Source organism: Triticum urartu, chromosome 4 (assembly GCF_003073215.2).
Source record: "Triticum urartu cultivar G1812 chromosome 4, Tu2.1, whole genome shotgun sequence".
Taxonomy (NCBI): domain Eukaryota; kingdom Viridiplantae; phylum Streptophyta; class Magnoliopsida; order Poales; family Poaceae; genus Triticum; species Triticum urartu.
In genome coordinates this window covers 468559248-468576583 of record NC_053025.1, presented here as the reverse complement: position 1 = coordinate 468576583, position 17336 = coordinate 468559248, and positions in this window count along the sequence as shown.

Genomic DNA, 17336 nt, shown 5'->3' with positions numbered 1-17336 from the left:
AGTGAGCCTCATGTGGATACTAGCACTACTTCTAGTCAAAATGCTATATTGCCATGTGCTAGTCCTTGTAATTCATCTACTCACAATGTTGGTACATCTTGTGATGAATTGCTTTCCTTGCCTTGTTGCTCTAACGATGAAGCTTATACTTCCTCTAGTACTTGTGTTGAGACTAACCATGTAGAGGAAATCAAAAAGCTCAAGGACCAAGTCACTTCTTTGAAGAAAGACTTGGAAAAGAGTCATGAAGGGAAATCCACACTCAACAATATCTTGAGTGTGCAAAAATCCCCCAATGACAAAGGTGGACTTGGATTCAACTCCAACAAGAAGAACAAGTCCAAGGTGAACAAAAGGAAGGGCCAATAACAAGTCAAGAATTCGGCCAAGATTGTTTGCTTCAAGTGCAAAGTAGAAGGGCATCATGTTAGATCTTGCCCATTTAAGAAGAAGCCCATTAGTGACAAGCAACAAGGGAAGCGTCCACAAGTACACTCTCATTCTCAACCTCAAGTTGAAGGAAAGCCTCTTCCCAAGAAGACTCAAGCTTATGCTTCTCAAGTTGAGAAATCAAGTGAGAAGAAAGTGGAGAGTAGACGTTGCTACCTATGTCGCGAGAAAGGTCACCTCGCCTCTTCATGCACTAGTGGTAACTTATCCAACCCAATTATTATTGATGATGTCTATTCTCTTGGGAAGGATAAGGTTGGCAATGTGGTTGCCAAGTTTGTTGGTACTCAAAGTGGTTTGAAGCAAATAACCATTTGGATAGCCAAGCCTATTGTGACTAACCTCTTAGGACCCAACTTGGTTGGGGACCAACAAGCTCAAACTTGATCAATAGGTGATGTTGGAGGTCATTGGAGACTTGGCTATATTATGAAGAATTAAGGGTACTTCATCATTCTTATTGTCTCAAGCCAAGTCAACTGAATCATCAAGATTATATCTTATATCCAATGTGCCTCCTTGCGGTAACTTGTACCTCAATTGCTTACATTGAAAGTTACTTGCCCCCTTGCATGTTTTGGTTTTGTTCCTTGCATGTGTTTGTATATGTTGTGCTTCCAACTTGATTATCTTGATCAATCAAGTATGTGTGTGTTGGTTTGCACATCATGTACGTGTGTGTCATGCGTTGAGCCTTTTGCACCTTGTTTATTTCTTAGTTGGCTCTTGTGAGAGATTAATGGAATATCCCATTATGGGGGAGTGATGTGCTTTGTGCACTTCACAATCCTATAAAGGTGGGTACATTGGGAATACCACTTAGTATTGATATTGCAAGCCTATCTAGTCACTATGTGGTATGTCTTCTCATGAGAAATTCAAATTCTAAATAGTCCATTAATTATCTCTTGTTGGATCCTTTAATTGCCTCTTGTCTATCTTTAATTGGTATCACATTATGGGGGAGTAATATGCTATGTGTATATTACTAGCCTAGAAAATGTGTACATTTGAGATATTGTCATCTAGAGTTGATATTGTAAAATGTGTACATTTGAGATATTGTCATCTAGAGTTGATACTATAAATTATCTTGTTCCTAGGTGGCATGTTAGATCTACAAGTTGCAATTTGCTTTTTGTATGGTGTGAAGATGATGTCGGATATCCTTGCTATCTACCACCGAGAATTATTTCCATTTACTTCTTGTCTTTTGACAATTGGTACTCACTTTTGTGGTAGAATTTATTGACCATCTTTACATTGGCTTTTGTTTTTTATTTGCCTTTTCTCTTGCCAAGGATTGTATCATCTCCCTTTGTCTTCCATACCACTTGTGGATCTTGTTTATTTCTTGATCTTGTTTAGTGTTTTCTAGATATAGTGAAAGTGGTGATCCCACCTTGTGCATTTTGTATTCAAATGCAAATTCTCTCAATGCACTAGTCTTGGGGGAGCTATCCTATTTTCTATAAAACACTCGTCTTGCGATCCTTATCAAGTGTGTGTTGGTGGAAGGCAAGCCGTTTTCATTTTGGTACTTTGTGCCATCATGAAACTTTGTAGAGAGCTTGGTTTGTTTGGAACCATCCTCTCTTTTGGGAGTTTGATACCTTTTTTTAGTGTATCAATGGATATCTCATTCCTTGATGTATCTTTTGTTGATATTCCAAGTGATGATTTTTTATTCATTTTGGTATTCTTGTTCTTTGGTCATTTTGGTATCGGTTCTTGAAAGTCTTGAGCATGCATATTAACTTCATGTAGTATCTTTGGCATGCTTTCTTTCTTTTGATCTCTCTCTAATGGTTTGATGCTTGCATGCTCTCTCTTTTTTGAGATGTGCATGAAATTTCATTTCCTTTTCTATATGCACATATTTATGTGGAGTTTGTCCTATGTATTGTTGGTGTTTCTAACTCTTTGGTCCCAATGAGTTTGGGTACCATTTTGTTTGTGTTGTTGTTCTAGGAACAATTGGAGATACATTGGATGCTCGGCTCACTCACAAGGAAGGTGTTGTCATCATGTGCTTATTGGAGTCGAGCTAGGATGATCAATGAACTACTATCTACCTTCAATTGGTATCTACTACATCCTTCCAATGTTAACTCGGTAACAAGTATCTTCATATTCTTCATGCACACATTTCTTGCATCAACCTTGTGTAGGTTGTATCATGGCATGTTATTCATTCATTCTTGTGATACTTGTTCCCTTTCTCAAAGCATCCCAACAATGATCTCTTGTTGCTAGTTGTGATGTCTTTGATGGGTGTGTGGTAGGAATTCATTTATATACAATAAGACCATATCTAGCCATGTGCTATGCTTCCAAGCAAATATCTTATTGGTATATGTATGACCTCCCTTTGGATATCTTGTTCCTCGTGTTGTAACTATTTCGGGTGTACATCCTTCTTTGTAGATATATATCATCATGATTTCGTCTACCTAGAATCTTATACACTTGAGATAAGTTGCATATCTAGTTGATATCCTTTCTTTCACGTCCACCTTGTCTTTCTTATGTTATTTCTTTGGTGGCTCTGTGAAAGCTTTTGCCTTGAGTGCGTGTCTTCTATCGTTGCATCTTGATGCACTCTTGTGTGGTGAAGATTATTTTCCTCATGCTTATCTTTACGAGGCTTTTGCCATCTTAATTGGTATCCCTCGTCTTGATGAGGCTTTCATCTTCTATCTTCACCACGGGTTGTCACAAGCATAGGTTCTTTATATGCTTATTAGTAAGCTTGTGAACCCATTTGCTAGTTGTGTGTGGGAATGATAGGCCTTGCACCGTGTGCCTCATTCTTTCAAGACTTTATTGATGCTTAATGCTCATCCGTACATTAGTCTTCTCAAGTGCATTGCCTTGACTCACACACATCATTTTGGTTGAGCCCATTCTTAAGTTGCCTCTTTTACTTGTTGCTCAACCATGTGTTTGTTGCAAGTACTAGGCTTTGTTTCCTATATGCTCACTTGCACTTGTTGTAAGTTTCTATTGATTTTGGGGGAGCTATGATCCTATTTTGTGCACTTTGTATCCAAATACAAAAATTCTTATGTGTGCACAAATCATGGGGAGCTTCTCTAGTTTCTTTAGAACACTCCTTTGCTCATATCATAATATCTTTATTCATGTGGCACGTAGGATCATTGGTCTAGTTGGTTCAATTGATATCGTTGATTACTTGCTTCAATTGGTATCTTCTGATTGCTTGTGTCTCTCTTTGTTTTGTCTTTGTGACATATCTTTCTGTTGCAATCTTTGGGCCTCAATATAGTTTGTCTTCCTCCAAGTATTGACAGTTGGATATGTGTAGTGCATTCCATTCTCTTGTTGAGAAATACACAATTTATGGAGTAACACCTTCTATGTTGGCCTTCTAAGCTTTTGCCCATTTTGGCAATCGATGCCAATGGGGAAGAAGTTTCAGAGAGTTTTGTGGAGAAGTCTTCAGAGTTTTCTCTTGCTTTGGTTTTGTTCCTAAGCATTTGCATCTCATACGCACATGCATTATTGGTTGTTGCATTGCATGTTGATGCATAATTCCTTATATAAACTCTCGAAAGTGATTGTCATCAATTACCAAAATGGGGGAGATTGAAAGAACATGCGGTGCCCCCATGTTTGGTTTTGGTAATTGATGACAATCTCTATGGACTAATGGTTGCCTTGAGTTATATTTGAAGGTTTTGTCCATAGGATTGTCTTGAAGTCCATGTGTTGGTTTCAAGGAGTTTATGAGATGGCCAAAGTGCTTTTCAAGGAATTATCCAAAGATTGGTCATGTGTGAGTTGAGATGGCCAAAGTGCTTTTCAAGGAATTATCCAAATGATTGGTCATGTGTGAGTTGAGCTTATTGCAAGCATGTCTTGAAATAAGAATATTGTGTGATCATTCATGTTTACCTTCAAGACATCATCCAAATGAAGAGAGTTGGAAAGATTCAATGTTGATCAAGACTAAGTCAAGAGTGAATCAAGTTGATCAACTCACAAAGCGTAGAAGAAGTACCGAGAGGGATCAAGTGATCCCATGGTATGGTAAGCATTGTCCATTACGCTTTGTGTACTAACCCATGGTCTACGTGAGAGTTCTTTTTGGGGTTAGGTATGTTTCCATGGTCTTGCGTCAAGAGGAAGATCTTATACAACCCATGGAGGATGACATCAAGTGGTGATCGTCATCAAGTTTGTAGTGTGCAAGTTCAAGTGGAGCAACTCGAAGAGTGGCTCACCCATAATGGAGTATGGGGGAGCAATCAAGCTTGAAGCTTGCCGTCCATTGTGGTGTCAATGGAATTGTGAAGATGTGCCAAAGAGTGGCTCACCCATAGTGGAGTATGGGGGAGCAATCAACTAGTATTCATCGAGCCAACACAATCAAGAAAGGTGGTCCAACTTGAGGAAGTCAAGATTGTCATCATCTAGCTCAAGTGGACTATGTTCAAGGCAAAGGTTTGCCCTTGATAGGTCTTCTATTTTACCGGTCTCATAGTGGTAGTTGGGAGACCGGGTTGTAGGATCGATTGTCGTAGTATCAAGGGGGGCTCTTCTAGTGAGTAGCTTGATCGTATCGTTCGTCGAGAGCTCAAACCATTGCATCCTTGCATTATATTTCTTGGTTCTTGTTTGGTTCCATTTGTGAGTCTTAGAGCTTATGGTCATCTTGATGACAAGCTTGAGTTCATCGAAAACGGAGTTCGCATGCATCTTCTATGATGTTTTCGGTGTTGGAGGTTTTACCGGTCTTATCTGAGGAAGGGTTCTCATCATTTTATTATGGTCCTTTTTTCATTTGCTTATTATTGTTATTTCTCTCAAGATTGTGTTAGCCCTTGTCGTTATCTTTCCAACAAACTTGGTTTCGTTGTATTCGGAGATCGTATGCGAAAGTTGTGGCTGTTTTGATATTGCCTGTTTTACACAGAGAGGTTGTACCGCCCCATGGAGAGGTTGTACCGCCCCATGGAGAGGTTGTACCGCTTGACCGGTACAACCGGTGTTTGGAGCGGTTGTACCGCTTCAGAATTGGTCCGGAGGTTGTACCGGTCATGTACCGCTCTACCACCGGACTGGTCTCTATTGTGGTGCGGTTGTTGGGCGGTTGTGGGCCGGTTGTACCGCTTATTGCCTGTTACCGGTTGTACCGGTGCTCATAGAGGTTGTACCGCTCCTATGTTATTCTGTACATAACGGGCAGATTCGTGGGGACCTATTTAAGGGGGTCTTCTTCCCCAATGGTTCCCCATCTCTTGAGCTCGTTTTTGCCCCCATTGTTGACCTTCTTTGAGCTTGCTAACTCTCAATCCCTCCATGGATTCTTGCTAGTTTTTGAGGGAAAAGAGAGAGGAGATCTAGATCCACACTTCCACCAATCACTTTCTCCTCTATGTGAGGGGAACCCCTTGGATCTAGATCTTGGAGTTCTTGGTGTTCTCCTCCTTGTTCTTCCTCTCATTTTCCTCCCTAGCATTAGTTGCTTTGGTGGGATTTGGAGAGAAGGACTTGGGCACTCCGTGTGCACTTGCCATTCCTTTTGGTGCATAGGTTTGAGTTCTCCACGATGATACGTGGAAGTTACAAGTTGAGAAGCTTATTACTCTTGGGTGCTTGGTACCCTTGAGCTTGTTCCTCTTGGGTGCTTGGGCGCCCTAGACGGTTGGTGGTGTTCGGAGCTCAATCATTGTGGTGTAAAGCTCCGGGCAAGTGTCGGGGTCTCCAATTAGGTTGTGGAGATCGCCCCGAGCAATTTGACGGGTTTCGGTGATCGCCCCCAAGGGTTGCCAAAGTGTACGGGTTCGGTGACCGCCCCCAAGGGTTGCCAAAGTGTACGGGTTCGGTGACCGCCCCCAAGGGTTGTCATTTGTACGGGTTCGGTGACTGCCCTCAAGGGTCCCTTAGTGGAATCACGGCATCCTGCATTGTGCGAGGGCGTGAGGAGATTACGGTGGCCCCAGTGGCTTCTTGGGGAGCATTGTGCCTCCACACCGCTCCAAACGGAGATTAGCATCCGCAAGGGTGTGAACTTCGGGATACATCGTCGTCTCCGCGTGCCTCGGTTATCTCTTACCCGAGCTCTTTACTTATGCACTTTACTTTGTGATAGCCATATTGTTTCTTGTCATATATCTTGCTATCACATAGTTGCTTATCTTGCTTAGCATAAGTTGTTGGTGCACATAGGTGAGCCTAGTTGTTTTAGGTTTTGTGCTTGACAAATTAACCGCTAGGTTTATTCCGCATTTGTTCAAGCCTAAATCGTAATTATTTTAAAACGCCTATTCACCCCCCCCCCTCTAGGCGACATCCATGATCTTTCACTCCTGCTTGCAACTAATCGGTCAATGGGCACAACTACTCGATGCGTTACTACCTTGCGGATGGCTTCTATCCACCATGGACCACACTAGTCAAAACAATTCCACGTTTAAAAGGTAACAAAAATATTCACTTTGCCCAATGTCAGTAAGCTGCTAGGAAAGATGTGGAGAGAGCCTTCATTGTGCTTCAAAAGCGCTCTGTAATTGTTCGTGGCCCTGCCGAGTACTAGAGCTCCAAGGTTCTATGGTAGATCATGACTTGTTGCATCATATTTCATAACATGATCATCGAAGACGAGAGGGAGATGTGTGAGAACTTACCATACATCACCAACGGGACTCTAGTTGAGCCAGAGTATGATCCAAATAGGATCCTGGCATTCCTAGAAGAGCATCACAAGATCGAGAACCGACAAGTGCATGCTCAGCTCCAAGATTATCTTATTGAGCATCAGTGACAACATCATAGCGCTTCCTAGTTGTTCTATCACATGTTATTTGGTACATTTTGACCATTCGATGTGTTTAAATTTGAATAATTCAGTTTGTAAACTTTGAATTTGGTTTTTAAACTATATTCGTGATTTGCTGGAACATTCATATTTATGTTTAGTTTCTATATGTGTGCTAATATATAGTTGCAATGTATACTAGATTTGCATAAGTTCAGAAAAACAAAAAAATCTCCATTATATATAGGGGATCAGTTTTGGTGAAAACTTAGTGGAGCAAAAATATTCCACTAAGGGTTTACTCGGCCGGATCCTCCTTTATTTATTGGGGATCCTTTAGAGTTTCCATTGTGGATTCGTTATCACATTGGCACTTGTCTATTCTCAAAATTGGTACATATTGTCGTGTTGGCAACTTTCAGGATTCAAGTGTATAGACATGTAACTTTTGTAGGATTTTATTAAGTAGCCACGGTAAAACACGGATTCCAGCGGGAACGCAAATTTCAAATAGCGAAACTATAGATTGGAACAAGACCTCAAAATTCACAATAACATGAAAGGAGCTAACAGAATAAAACTCTTATTATAAAACCTCTAAATAAAATAGTTTGGTTCACCGGGATAAGAAACACTACCTACAATTTGTAAGTAGTGCACACAATTACGAAGAGCTCCACCTACTAAGGTCTACGACATTAAAGGAACTAGAAAACACCAAATATGTGGGAGCGAATTTTGGGTCCTAGGGACTCTTGTTTCTAACATTTGGATTGTTGGTGTCTTGGAGATTCCAACTCCACTGTGTATATATCAATTGTGTTAGTTCGTGTATGTGTGGCAAAAGACATAAGAAAGTGCGAGGTAGCCCATGATTGGAGAGAATGAGATGTGGGGAGGTTCCGGTAGGTGCCCGACTTTATGAATTGGAAGTGGGGGAGAGGAAACACGAGGAGAATTAAGAACACACAAAGAGCATCAAGGATAACTAGCAAGGCCTACTAATATAGCACATGTTGGCAACACACATCTTGATTATGTGATCCTCCAACAAGGAAGTCAAGTCAAGAATGCTCTTATGACCTACATGCTACTCGATCGGTATAGTCAATCCACTCAAGTTCAAAGGAGAAAAGGGATACATGGTAGGGTTCATCACCAATTAATCTTAAGATAAGAGGCCTTGTAGTGGCTCGATAAAAGGAGAGTTGGATACAAAAACCTTAGAAGGTGGCCTTGAACTCCATGGTAGTATTATCCACTAGGGAGGCCTTGAATCACCTTGGGGAGAGGTAGATGAGAAAAGCTCAATTTGCTTTTGTCTAAATGACTTTCTAACCCTAAATCTATGAAGAGGTATGACTTATATAGGTTCCAAATGGAGGGGTCGGTGGAGGGGAAATACACATGGACCATGGGCCATTTACTATGTGTAGGCAGCTAACCTGGCGGTCCAAGGCATTCGTCCGGGATAGTCCAAGCCTGAAGTTTTCACGGGGCTTTGGCTCTTCAGGATGGTTGTCACTTGACTCCTTCCAGCAATGGGCAGTCCACCTCAAATGGCCTAAACAGTCCAACAACGGCCTTTTTGCTAGTGGTGGCACCAGCACTAGACAGTTCAGCACAAGTCTTTGTAGAGGCAGAACCAATGACCCACGAAAGAAGCCTAGGAAAAGCCTATGCATGGTAACATTGTACAATATTTTCCCCATCAAACAACAATACTAACCATGGTGTCATAGTATTATTTAATAAAGATTGCATAGAGCAGTCCTTGGTAGCCACCAACGGTCACTGAGAGCTAGCTCCGCCCTGAATATATGGGCGTGTCCAGGCTCGCTTAGGTACGGCTCGGACAGTCCCGCACAAGTGTGCGGGCGTGTCCGCGGCCACTCGGTCTTGCTTTGAATATTCTGGATTTGGTCCGGATAGTCTGGTCATGCAAATTCAACACTTCTTCGGTCTTTCATATGTCTTCTTGCTCCGAGTCCTCGGCTTTCACACCTATTTTTGTGCCTTCACATTCCAGGCCTTCATTCATAAGTGCACATAGTGTGTATGGGAAGCTCATCAAGGAGTAAAGTCACCTCAGCTTTAACTCACCTTTGCACAAGCTTGAGTCATTGGTCCAAGTGGAGCTTGGGGGCTTAGCGCGATCTTTTGCTGATGTCCGTGGGATGCTCTGAATCATCTTCCCCTCTGAATAGGATCCATCGGATGGCTCTGCGTGGATCTATTGTTGGGGAACGTAGCAGAATTTTAAAATTTTCTACGCATCACCAAGATCAATCTATGGAGTCATCTAGCAACGAGGGAGAGGGGAGTGCATCTACATACCCTTGTAGATCGCGAGCGGAAGCGTTCAAGAGAACGGGGTTGATGGAGTCGTACTCGTCGTGATCCAAATCACCGATGACCTAGCGCCGAACGGACGGCACCTCCGCGTTCAACACACGTACGGTTGGGAAGACGTCTCCTCCAACTTGATCCAGCAAGGGGGAAGGAGAGGTTGATGGAGATCCAGCAGCACGACGGCGTGGTGGTGGAAGCAACGGTGATCTCGGCAGGGCTTCGCCAAGCTCAGGGAGAGGGAGAGTGTCACGGGAGGGAGAGGGAGGCGCCAGGGGCTAGGGTGCGGCTGCCCTCCCCCCCCCACTATATATAGGACCCCTAGGGGGCGGCGGCCCTAGGAGATGCAATCTCCAAGGGGCGGCGGCCAAGGGGGGTGGAGTGCCCCCCAAGCCAAGTGGGGCGCCCCCACCCCTAGGGTTTCCAACCCTAGGCGCAGGGGGAGGCCCATGGGGGGCGCACCAGCCCACTAGGGGCTGGTTCCCCTCCCACTTCAGCCCATGGGGCCCTCCGGGATAGGTGGCCCCACCCGGTGGACCCCCGGGACCCTTCCGGTGGTCCCGGTACAATACCGATTACCCCCGAAACTTTCCCGATGGCCGAAACTTGACTTCCTATATATAAATCTTCACCTCCGGACCATTCCGGAACTCCTCGTGACGTCCGGGATCTCATCCGGGACTCCGAACAACTTTCGGGTTACCGTATACTAATATCAACAACCCTAGCGTCACCGAACCTTAAGTGTGTAGACCCTACGGGTTCGGGAGACACGCAGACATGACCGAGACGACTCTCCGGTCAATAACCAACAGCGGGATCTGGATACCCATGTTGGCTCCCACATGCTCCTCGATGATCTCATCGGATGAACCACGATGTCGAGGATTCAATCAATCCCGTATACAATTCCCTTTGTCAATCGGTACGTTACTTGCCCGAGACTCGATCGTCGGTATCCCAATACCTCGTTCAATCTCGTTACCGGCAAGTCACTTTACTCGTACCGTAATGCATGATCCCGTGATCAACCACTTGGTCACATTGAGCTCATTATGATGATGCATTACCGAGTGGGCCCAGAGATACCTCTCCGTCATACGGAGTGACAAATCCCAGTCTCGATTCGTGCCAACCCAACAGACACTTTCGGAGATACCTGTAAGTGACCTTTATAGTCACCCAGTTACGTTGTGACGTTTGGCACACCCAAAGCACTCCTACGGTATCCGGGAGTTGCACAATCTCATGGTCTAAGGAAATGATACTTGACATTCGGAAAAGCTCTAGCAAACGAACTACACGATCTTTGAGCTATGCTTAGGATTGGGTCTTGTCCATCACATCATTCTCCTAATGATGTGATCCCGTTATCAATGACATCCAATGTCCATAATCAGGAAACCATGACTATCTTTTGATCAACGAGCTAGTCAACTAGAGGCTCACTAGGGACGTGTTGTGGTCTATGTATTCACACATGTATTACGATTTCCGGATAACACAATTATAGCATGAACAATAGACAATTATCATGAACAAGGAAATATAATAATAACCATTTTATTATTGCCTCTAGGGCATATTTCCAACAGTCTCCCACTTGCACTAGAGTCAATAATCTAGTTACATTGTGATGAATCGAACACCCATGCAGTTCTGGTGTTGATCATGTTTTGCTCTAGGGAGAGGTTTAGTCAACGGATCTGCCACATTCAGGTCCGTATGTACTTTACAAATATCTATGTCTCCATTTTGAACACTTTCACGAATGGAGTTGAAGCGACGCTTGATATGCCTGGTCTTCCTGTGAAACCTGGGCTCCTTGGCAAGGGCAATAGCTCCAGTGTTGTCACAGAAGAGAGTCATCGGGCCCGACGCATTGGGTATGACTCCTAGGTCGGTAATGAACTCCTTCACCCAGATTGCTTCTTGTGCTGCCTCCGAGGCTGCCATGTACTCCGCTTCACATGTAGATCCCGCCACAACGCTTTGCTTGCAACTGCACCAGCTTACTGCCCCACCATTCAAAATATACACGTATCCGGTTTGTGACTTAGAGTCATCCAGATCTGTGTCGAAGCTAGCATCGACGTAACCCTTTACGACGAGCTCTTCGTCACCTCCATAAACGAGAAACATATCCTTAGTCCTTTTCAGGTACTTCAGGATATTCTTGACCGCTGTCCAGTGTTCCATGCCGGGATTACTTTGGTACCTTCCTACCAAACTTACGGCAAGGTTTACATCAGGTCTGGTACACAGCATAGCATACATGATAGACCCTATGGCCGAGGCATAGGGGACGACACTCATCTTTTCTCTATCTTCTGCCGTGGTCGGGCATTGAGCCGTGCTCAATCTCGTACCTTGCAATACAGGCAAGAACCCCTTCTTTGACTGATCCATTTTGAACTTCTTCAATATCTTGTCAAGGTACGTACTCTGTGAAAGACCAATGAGGCGTCTCGATCTATCTCTATAGATCTTGATGCCTAATATATAAGCAGCTTCTCCAAGGTCCTTCATTGAAAAACACTTGTTCAAGTAGGCCTTTATGCTTTCCAAGAATTCTATATCATTTCCCATCAACAGTATGTCATCCACATACAATATGAGAAATGCTACAGAGCTCCCACTCACTTTCTTGTAAATGCAGGCTTCTCCATAAGTCTGCGTAAACCCAAATGCTTTGATCATCTCATCAAAACGAATGTTCCAACTCCGAGATGCTTGCACCAGCCCATAGATCGAGCGTTGGAGCTTGCACACCTTGTCAGCATTCTTAGGATCGACAAAACCTTCCGGCTGCATCATATACAATTCTTCCTTAAGGAAACCATTAAGGAATGCCGTTTTGACGTCCATTTGCCATATCTCATAATCATAGAATGCGGCAATTGCTAACATGATTCGGACGGACTTCAGCTTCGCTACGGGTGAGAAAGTCTCATCGTAGTCAACCCCTTGAACTTGTCGATAACCCTTAGCGACAAGCCGAGCTTTATAGATGGTCACATTACCATCCGCGTCTGTCTTCTTCTTAAAGATCCATTTATTTTCTATGGCTCGCCGATCATCGGGCAAGTCAGTCAAAGTCCATACTTCGTTTTCATACATGGATCCTATCTCGGATTTCATGGCTTCCAGCCATTTGTCGGAATCCGGGCCCGCCATCGCTTCTTCATAGTTCGAAGGTTCACCATTGTCTAACAACATGATTTCCAGGACAGGGTTGCCGTACCACTCTGGTGCGGAACGTGTCCTTGTGGACCTACGAAGTTCAGTAGCAACTTGATCTGAAGTTTCATGATCATCATCATTAACTTCCTCTCTAGTCGGTGCAGGCACCTCAGGAACATTTTCTTGAGCTGCGCCACTTACCGGTTCAAGAGGTAATACTTCATCAAGTTCTACTTTCCTCCCACTTACTTCTTTCGAGAGAAACTCTTTCTCTAGAAAGGATCCATTCTTGGCAACAAAGATCTTGCCTTCGGATCTGAGGTAGAAGGTATACCCAATAGTTTCTTTAGGGTATCCTATGAAGACGCATTTTTCCGATTTGGGTTCGAGCTTTTCAGGTTGAAGTTTCTTGACATAAGCATCGCATCCCCAAACTTTTAGAAACGACAGCTTAGGTTTCTTCCCAAACCATAATTCATACGGTGTGTCTCAACGGATTTCGACGGAGCCCTATTTAAAGTGAATGCGGCAGTCTCTAAAGCATAGCCCCAAAATGACAGCGGTAGATCGGTAAGAGACATCATAGATCGCACCATATCCAATAGAGTGCGATTACGACGTTCGGACACACCATTACGCTGAGGTGTTCCAGGCGGCGTGAGTTGTGAAACTATTCCACATTTCCTTAAGTGTGTGCCAAATTCGTGACTCAAGTATTCTCCCCCACGATCTGATCGCAAGAACTTGATTTTTCTGTCACGTTGATTCTCAACCTCACTCTGAAATTCCTTGAACTTTTCAAAGGTCTCAGACTTGTGTTTCATTAAGTAGACATACCCATATCTACTCAAGTCATCAGTGAGGGTGAGAACATAACGATAGCCACCGCGAGCCTCAACACTCATTGGACCGCACACATCAGTATGTATGATTTCCAATAAGTTGGTTTCTCGCTCCATTGTTCCTGAGAACGGAGTCTTGGTCATTTTACCCATGAGGCATGGTTCGCACGTGTCAAATGATTCATAATCAAGAGACTCCAAAAGTCCATCTGCATGGAGCTTCTTCATGCGTTTGACACCTATGTGACCAAGGCGGCAGTGCCACAAGTATGTGGGACTATCATTATCAACCTTACATCTTTTGGTATTCACACTATGAATATGTGTAACATTACGCTCGAGATTCATTAAGAATAAACCATTCACCAGCGGAGCATGACCATAAAACATATCTCTCATATAAATAGAACAACCATTATTCTCGGATTTAAATGAGTAGCCATCTCGAATTAAACGAGATCCTGATACAATGTTCATGCTCAAAGCTGGCACTAAATAACAATTATTGAGGTTTAAAACTAATCCCGTAGGTAAATGTAGAGGTAGCGTGCCGACGGCGATCACATCGACCTTGGAACCATTCCCGACGCGCATCGTCACCTCGTCCTTCGCCAGTCTCCGCTTATTCCGCAGCTCCTGCTTTGAGTTACAAATGTGAGCAACTGCACCGGTATCAAATACCCAAGAGCTACTACGAGTATTGGTAAGGTACACATCAATTACATGTATATCACATATACCTTTCGTGATGCCGGCCTTCTTGTCCGCTAAGTATTTGGGGCAGTTCCGCTTCCAGTGACCACTTCCCTTGCAATAAAAGCACTCAGTCTTGGGCTTGGGTCCATTCTTTGGCTTCTTCCCGGTAGCTTGCTTGCCGGGCGCGGCAACTCCCTTGCCGTCCTTCTTGAAGTTCTTTTTACCCTTGCCTTCTTGAACTTAGTGGTTTTATTCACCATCAACACTTGATGTTCCTTTTTGATTTCCACCTCTGCTGATTTCAGCATTGAATATACCTCAGGAATGGTCTTTTCCATCCCCTGCATATTGAAGTTCATCACAAAGCTCTTGTAGCTCGGTGGAAGCGACTGAAGGATTCTGTCAATGACCGCGTCATCCGGGAGATTAACTCCCAGCTGAGTCAAGCGGTTATGCAACCCAGACATTTTGAGTATGTGCTCACTGACAGAACTATTTTCCTCCATCTTACAACTGAAGAACTTGTCGGAGACTTCATATCTCTCGACCCGGGCATGAGCTTGGAAAACCATTTTCAGCTCTTCGAACATCTCATATGCTCCGTGTCTCTCAAAACGCTTTTGGAGCCCCGGTTCTAAGCTGTAAAGCATGCCGCACTGAACGAGGGAGTAATCATCAGCACGTGACTGCCAAGCGTTCATAACGTCTTGGTTCTCTGGGATGGGTGCGTCACCTAGCGGTGCTTCTAGGACATAATCTTTCTTGGCAGCTATGAGGATGATCCTCAGGTTCCGGACCCAGTCCGTATAGTTGCTGCCATCATCTTTCAGCTTGGTTTTCTCTAGGAACGCGTTGAAGTTGAGGACAACATGGGCCATTTGATCTACAAGACATATTGTAAAGATTTTAGACTAAGTTCATGATAATTAAGTTCATCTAATCAAATTATTCAATGAACTCCCACTCAGATAGACATCCCTCTAGTCATCTAAGTGAAACATGATCCGAGTCAACTAGGCCGTGTCCGATCATCACGTGAGACGGACTAGTCAACATCGGTGAACATCTTCATGTTGATCGTATCTTCTATACGACTCATGCTCGACCTTTCGGTCTTCCGTGTTCCGAGGCCATGTCTGTACATGCTAGCCTCAGCAAGTTGCGTGTGTAAATCTGGCTTACACCTATTGTATTCGAATGTTAGAATCTATCACACCCGATCATCACGTGGTGCTTCGAAACAACGAACCTTCGCAACGGTGCACAGTTAGGGGGAACACTTTCTTGAAATTATTACGAGGGATCATCTTATTTAAGCTACCGTCGTTCTAAGCAAATAAGAATGTAAAACATGATAAACATCACATGCAATCAAATAGTGACATGATATGGCAATATCATTTGCACCTTTTGATCTCCATCTTCGGGGCTCCATGATCATCTTCGTCACCGGCATGATCTCCATCATCATGATCTCCATCATCGTGTCTTCTGAAGTTGCTCTTCATCTATTACTTCTACTACTATGGCTAACGGTTTAGCAATAAAGTAAAGTAATTACATGACGTTTATGTTGACACGCAGGTCATAAATAAATTAAGACAACTCCTATGGCTCCTGCCAGTTGTCATACTCATCGACATGCAAGTCGTGATTCCTATTACAAGAACATGATCAATCTCATACATCACATATATCATTCATCACATCCTTTTGGCCATATCACATCACATGGCACATGCTGCAAAAACAAGTTAGACGTCCTCTAATTGTTGTTGCAAGTTTTTACGTGGCTGCTATAGGTTTCTAGCAAGAATGTTTCTTACCTACGCCAAAACCACAAAGTGATATGCCAATTTCTATTTACCCTTCATAAGGACCCTTTTCATCGAATCCGATTCGACTAAAGTGGGAGAGACAGACACCCGCTAGCCACTTTATGCAACTAGTGCATGTCAATCGGTGGAACCAGTCTCACGTAAGCGTACGTGTAAGGTCGGTCCGGGCCGCTTCATCCCACGATGCCGCCGAATCAAGATAAGACTAGTAACGGGAAAGTAAATTGACAATATCGACGCCCACAACTGCTTTGTGTTCTACTTGTGCATAGAAACTACGCATAGACCTAGATCATGATGCCACTGTTGGGGAACGTAGCAGAATTTAAAATTTTCTACGCATCACCAAGATCAATCTATGGAGTTATCTAGCAACGAGGGAAAGGGGAGTGCATCTACATACCCTTGTAGATCGCGAGTGGAAGCGTTCAAGAGAACGGGGTTGATGGAGTCGTACTCATCGTGATCCAAATCACCGATGACCGAGCACCGAACGGACGGCACCTCCGCATTCAACACACGTACGGTTGGGGAAGACGTCTCCTCCTTCTTGATCCAGCAAAGGGGAAGGAGAGGTTGATGGAGATCCAGCAGCACGACGGCGTGGTGGTGGAAGAAGTGGTGATCTCGGCAGGGCTTCGCCAAGTCAGCGAGAGGGAGAGGTGTCACAGGAGGGAGAGGGAGGCGCCAGGGGCTAGGGTGCGGCTGCCCTCCCTCCCCCCCCACTATATATAGGGGCCCCTAGGGGGGGCCCCGGAGCTCCTCGCCAGGAATGGGATCTCAAGGGGGCGGCGGCCAAGGGGGGGAACTTGCCCCCCAAGCCAGTGGGGCGCCCCCCACCCTAGGGTTTCCAACCCTAGGGCAGGGGGAGGCCCAAGGGGGGCGCACCTGCCCACCAGGGGCTGGTTCCCTCCCACTTCAGCCCATGGGGCCCTCCGGGATAGGTGGCCCCACCCGGTGGACCCCCGGGACCCTTCCGGTGGTCCCGGTACAATACCGGTGACCCCCGAAACTTTCCCGATGGCTGAAACTGGACTTCCTATATATAATTCTTCACCTCCGGACCATTCCGGAACTCCTCGTGACGTCCGGGATCTCATCCGGGACTCCGAACAACTTTCGGGTTACCGCATACTAATATCTCTAAAACCCTAGCGTCACCGAACCTTAAGTGTGTAGACCCTACGGTTCCAA